Source organism: Carlito syrichta, unplaced genomic scaffold, assembly GCF_000164805.1.
Source record: "Carlito syrichta isolate Samal-C Ts95f unplaced genomic scaffold, Tarsius_syrichta-2.0.1 Scaffold303281, whole genome shotgun sequence".
NCBI lineage: Eukaryota > Metazoa > Chordata > Mammalia > Primates > Tarsiidae > Carlito > Carlito syrichta.
Genome location: NW_007247377.1, coordinates 142,747 through 148,623, shown reverse-complemented (window position 1 = coordinate 148,623; position 5,877 = coordinate 142,747). Strand labels below are relative to the sequence as shown.

At 53.1% G+C, this 5,877-nt stretch overlaps 1 protein-coding gene across 1 annotated transcript in view; it reads right to left on the bottom strand.

Moving 5' to 3' along the window:
- Nucleotides 1-1,877: 1,877 nt before the first annotated feature.
- CEP126 (centrosomal protein 126) overlaps nucleotides 1,878-5,877 on the bottom strand; it is a 72,191-nt gene continuing 68,191 nt past the window's right edge. Inside the window, exon 11 of the mRNA XM_021712455.1 lies at nucleotides 1,878-2,317. The gene's annotated coding sequence lies outside the window, so the exon portion shown is untranslated. The remainder of the gene's footprint in view (nucleotides 2,318-5,877) is intronic.

Genomic DNA, 5,877 nt, shown 5'->3' with positions numbered 1-5,877 from the left:
TGTCGTGTACATGCACATTTGTGCATACACAGAAATCCTCGCCTCGCTTTTCTTGAGAGTGAGTTTTCGCTGAGGGGCCTGGAATGCTTTACACACAACTTGACACACTCCTCTGGCCTGCTTACCCCACTGGAATGGCGTTTTATAAATCATGTCTCAATTCACAGAATTTTTTCTTGATGACATAAAGAAATTCTCAGAATATTTACAAGTAGGCCACTCTCTCTGTTAAAATCTAAGCCCTGCATTTTCTGTGGCCTTCCTAAATCCTATTCTTAAGCCCAAAATACAGGAAAGCACATAATGTTTTATTTTATTAGGTTGGTTTCTCACGAACTTTTTTCACTTTTTCTTTGTTCCTTCATTTCGTCCACTCATTCCATTTCTACCAACATGGTGTAGCAGAAAGGGCGTGGGTGTGGAGCCAGACAGGAGTCTGAATCTCGATTCTGTCACTGACTCACTACGTGACCTTGGCTAGGTTTGCCGTCTTTAAGCCTCCGATTTCTCCTCTGTAAACTGCAGATGAAAGGACCCAGGCCGGGCTTGGTGGCTTAGCCTGTCATTCAGCACTTTGAGAGGCCGGGGAGAGTGAATTGCCTGAGCCTGCGGGTTTGAGACCAGCCCGGGCAACTTGGCCAGACCTCACCTCTACAATAAATCAAAAACTAGCCGGGCATGGTAACGCGCGCCTGTTGTTCCAGCTACTTGGAAAACTGAGGTGGAAGGATCGCCAGAGCCCAGTGGGTTGACGCCCGGTGGCTGTGAGGGTGTCACTGCATTCCAGCCTGGGCGACAGAGTAAAACTTCAACTCAGAAAAAAGAAAGAAAGGACCCGTGGCTGGGTTGGCCGGTTGGATTAAATAAAAGTATATGCACAGGGCTGTGTGTGGTGGTGCATACCTGTAATCCCACAATTCCGGGAGGCTGAGGCAACAGGACTGCCTAAGCCCAGGAGTTCAAGACCAGGCTGGATAACATCGCAAGACCTCATCTCTACAAACATAAAAAAATTAGCCAAGCATGGTGGGGTGTGCCTGTAGTCCCAGCTACTTTGGGGCAGAGGTGGATGCCTCACCTCAGCCCAGGAGGTCGAGGCTGTGGCGAGCCATGATCATGCCACTGCCCTCCAGAATACGGTGTATTCTGTGGATCACAGCATTTGGCCCTTGAGAAGTGTCCAACATATGTCAGCTCATCTCTCATTATGTCAGGTGTCACAAAACTAATTATGTGAAGGAATCGGAATTCAGCAGTGTCATTAACAAAAGGCCAACTAATGTGTTTTCCTTTTTTTTTTTTTTGAGTCGGGGTCTCACTGTCACCCAGGCTGGAGTGCAGTGGCACGATCATGGCTCACTAAGCCTCGACCTCCTGCGCTCAGGCAATTCTGTCTCAGCCTCCAGAGTAGCTGCAACTACAGGCGCGTGCCCCCATGCACAGCTAATTTTCTGGGTTTGTTTTTTGTAGAGACCAGGTCTCGTTATGTTGCCCAGGCTGGTCTTGAACTCCTGGGCCCAAACTATCCTCTCGTCTCAGCCTTGCAAAGTGCTAGAATTTCAGGCCACTGTGCATGGCCTTGTGTTTTCTTAAAACTTTTAATTTCTAATTTTGAGTCATTGCCTTTTAGTGAATGATACCATGTTTTTTCCGTGTGACAAAGTTCCACACGTGACATCTGGAAGAGCCAGTTAACCCACCAGTCACAGAGAGGTGACCTTTTGTTCTATTAATACTGCTGCTGTCGGTGCCATTTGGTGAGGTGTGGTAATTTTTGGAATCGCTATCACACCAAACTGTAATACACAAAATTAAAAAACCCAAAATAAAACAAAAAATCCAAAACTGCCATTTATAAATATTTTCCCACAAAGTTAGAGGTTTAACAGAAACAGATTTAATAAACAGAAATTTTTTGTTGAAATTTAATAAACAGAAATTTTGGCGAAATGTAATAAACAAATTTTGCTGAGGCTATAAATTGCAAAGAAGCACTGTAAATTCTTGGGGGAAAAATGTCTATCTGCTGTACTCACAGGCTTCAACGCTGGAGTCTCAGCCCGGGCACGTGTGCAGAGCCAGGCTGTGTCCTGCTTTCTGTCCAGGCAGGACCATGTCCTCCTGGTATTCTCTGAGTCTGCCAGACTCCACTGCTCACCCAGTCGGAGTCAGGGGCCGCCGCTCGCGTGTTTTCTACGGCCGGCTCTGGAAAACGCCAGGCACCTCGTCCTAGAGACGTGTGAGAAACGGCTTCCTGGTGGGGCAGCCAGGACCACCTCTTACCCCTGCAGTTGCCGGGTCTGCCTTCTCTCTTCTCCTAGAAACGGGAGGAAGAAACAGACATGAACCACACGCCCAGACTCAGCCACGAACGCGGCTGCCTGTCAAGCAGTGACACGTTCAGCGAGTCCTGGCATCGCTCTCCCAGGGAGTGACGTTAGGACCGGAGGGGACGTCACAGATCATTCATCTCCGCCCTTGTGACACTTCCATCAGCGCCTCCGTCCTCAGAGGCTAAACTCTCATTTTGAGAATGTCCAATTTTACAACTGCGTGAAAAATTCAGGCTTGAAAATGAAAAGATAAATTCTAGTTTATTTGCACCCGCACTTAAAGCTTTTAAGAATTAAGAAACAAAACAAAACTCTGGGTAGCAGAAGTCTCTGCAGTGTTGCACAGCAGAAAGGGAACTTTTGGGGGTGAACTTGTGGGAACAATGCCAGATCACACTGACGAGGAAACCGTGCCGACGGAGTCACCCAGGGCCCGTCGGAGGCGACCTGGGACGACTCTGGCTCCTGCCTCTGTCCCTAGTTCTCTTTCACTCTTTCCTGGCTGTTTCGCCGAGGCCTGGAAGGTTCTTTTCTCCTTTCTGTGCTCAGCAACAACATCCACTTGGCTCCCTCTGCAGCTGCTCACAGAATTCAGAATGTCGCTCCTCTCCCACACGCTCATTGCTTGTGAGGTGAGCGCTATTTTGTTTTTGAGTTGGAGTCTCACTCCACTGCCCAGGCTGGAGGGCAGTGGCACACTCACGGCCAGGGCAGCAACCTGCTGGGCTCTGGCAATCCTTCTGCCGGAGCTGGAACTACAGGCGTGTGCCGCCACATCTGGCTAACTTTCAGATTTTGTGTCGAGATGCCGTCTCGCCAAGCTGCCCAGGCGGGTCTCGAAGCCCTGGACCCGGGCGGCCCTCTCGCCTCTGCCTCCCAAAGTGCTGGGAAGCCAGACCGAGCCGCTGCTCCCAGCGGCTTTCCAGCCTTGCAGTGCTGCTGCCGCTTTTGGTTCCACCTCTTCCACAGCTGCAAGACGTCTCCCTCCGAGGACTTTTGCCACCCAAGGAAACAGACAGAAAAGGTGGATCGAGGAGGGCTCGGGTGACTCGGGAAGGTGGGGCGTGGGGGTCATGCCCGTCTTGGGCAGAAACTGCTGGACACTCGGCGCGGTGTCCGCAGCTGCATCCGAGATCGCCTGTCACGAAACGGGCCAACGCGCTGAAAGGATCTCCAAAAACTGCACTCGCGCCTGGGCGACACGGCGAGACTCCACCTCGAAAAACAAACCAAAAAAATCGCCAAAGCTGCACGCAGCCTCTCACAGCAACGCGAGCTGGTCCACTAGTGCCCGTGGGTTCCTGGAACACTCGCCTCGCGGGGGAGCTAGCCTAGCCCCTGGGCTGCCGGGGCTGCCCTTCAGAAGGTGATTCCGAGAGTCCCCTTCGTGCACTGACAGATTCTCGTCCTCTACACATTCTGTGTATGGACTTCACTTAGTCACCGTCTGTGAATAAGATAACAGGACGACCTCGAGGTTCCAGGAACTACGAGCCGTATCCAAGTGCATTGGAAGGGATTTGTGAAATACTTTCGTGTCTCAGGACGAGTTTTACTCTGCTTCTCCTCTGCAGTATAAGCGGACTTGCCGTTTCTTTCGCATGTAATCCATGCTCAGTTCCGCCTGCGCGCCAGCAACTTGCTGTTCACGCACACCTCGGGAGCCCAAAGCAGCCAAGGTTGCGAGGCTGGGACTCGCCTTCCAGGTGAGAGTTGGCCAGAAGAGGCCAGAAGCCGAGCTTCCCGGGAGGTCGTCCCGGTGGGCCACGGCCAAGGACGGACACACAGAAGTGCCAGCAGCTCGGCCGGCCCCCCGCCCTCCACCCTGCAGCACCTTCCCGACTGTGGGCTCTGGGGACCCCCAGCAGTCCCAGGCCCCCGTGGGCCCCAGCCGGCACGCTCGAGGGGGGCGCGTCACACCAGCAGAAGTTTCCACGCGCAGCAGCTCCGTCGCTCTCCAGAGAGCTGTCCCCTGTGGCTCAGCTCGGCAGCTGGGCACGTCTGGGCTCCCAGGCTCCCCGGGGAGCGTCAATCCGCCCCCATGCCAGTGCTTCCCCGACCCTGGCGGGCATCCTCGGTCGAGCGGGCTGGACCTTGGCCCCTCGCCCGTCATCTCTGACCCTCAGTTCTCTCCTCCCAGGCCTGCACTTTCCCAGTTCCTCCCACATTTGTACAATGTCATTCCCAGCTGGGCTCGGTGGCTCAGCCTGTAATCCCGCGCCTTTGGGAGGCTGAGGTGAGTGGATTGCCTGAGCCCGCTGGTCCGAGACCTCATCTCTACAATAAAATAAAAAAATTAGCCGGGCGTGGTAGCAAGCGCCTGTAATTCCGGCTACTCGGAAGGCTGAGGTGGAAGGATCGCCGGAGCCCAGCAGGTCGAGGCTGCGGTGGCCGGGAGCGGCCACTGCACTCCACGCTGGGCGACGGAGTGAAACTCCAACTCAAAAAAAAAAAAAATGTAATTCCCATAACAAATACCTTATCCCATGATTCTTATAATGACTTTGTTTTCCTGAAGGATACAGTCTGAGGCAGGAAGCATAGAAATAATCTGGCACTGATGAATCAGGGTAAAAAGGTGACAGAGTGAGATTCCAACTCAAAAAAAAAAGGCAAGAAAATTGATGAGTTTAAAAACTGTTCTGAGCAGGGGAAAAGGCATCTCAATAGGGGTATTGCATCAAACAGAGAGGACTTCGAAGGCGACTGAAGTTTACACATGTAAGAATGAATACCCAGCTTTTCTCCTTCTTGAGGCAGAGTCTCACTCTGTTGCCTAAGCTGGAGTGCAGTGGTATGCCCATGGCTCACGGCAGCCTCGGCCTTCTGGGTTCAGGTGATCCTTCTGCCTCAGCCTTCCAAGTAGATGGAACTACAGGTGCACACCACCACATCGGAATAATTTTTTGATTTATTGTAGAGACAAGGTCTTGCCAAGTTGCCCAGGCCGGTCTCGAACCCTTGGGCTCAGACAATCCTCTCACCTCTGCCTCCCAAAGCGCTGGGATTGCATGCATGAGTCATCGTGCACAGCCAAATACACAGTTTCTTTTTTAATATATAAATTCTGCTTTGTTGTGTCCCCCTAGTATTTCCAGTACTGTGGATGGGAGAGGGTACCTAGATCTGCTGCTTCGAAGCAACGGCATTCCCGCCAGTGCAGGCCAGACTTCCGCCCTCCTGCCCGTGAGCCCCTGGACTTGACGCAGGGGAAGTGACCTTGCGTCTCGTCGCTGCTTCCTGACCGGTGTTCCTTAGCCGTGGCTGCCCCTGAACATTCTCGGGGGAGCTTTAGGAGATCTAAAAGCCAGCCGGGCGGGGTGGCTCAGCCTGTCATCCCAGCACTTTGGGAGGCCGAGGTGAGAGGATTACGCGAGTCCAGGGGCTCGAGACCCACCTGGGCAACTTGGCGAGCCCCCGTCTCCACAGTCAATCAAAAACCCAGCCGGGCGTGGTGGCGCACGCCTGTGGCTCCAGCTGCTGGGAAGGCTGAGGCGGGAGGGTGGCCGGAGCCCGGCAGGCGGACGCTGGGGTGGCTGTGAGC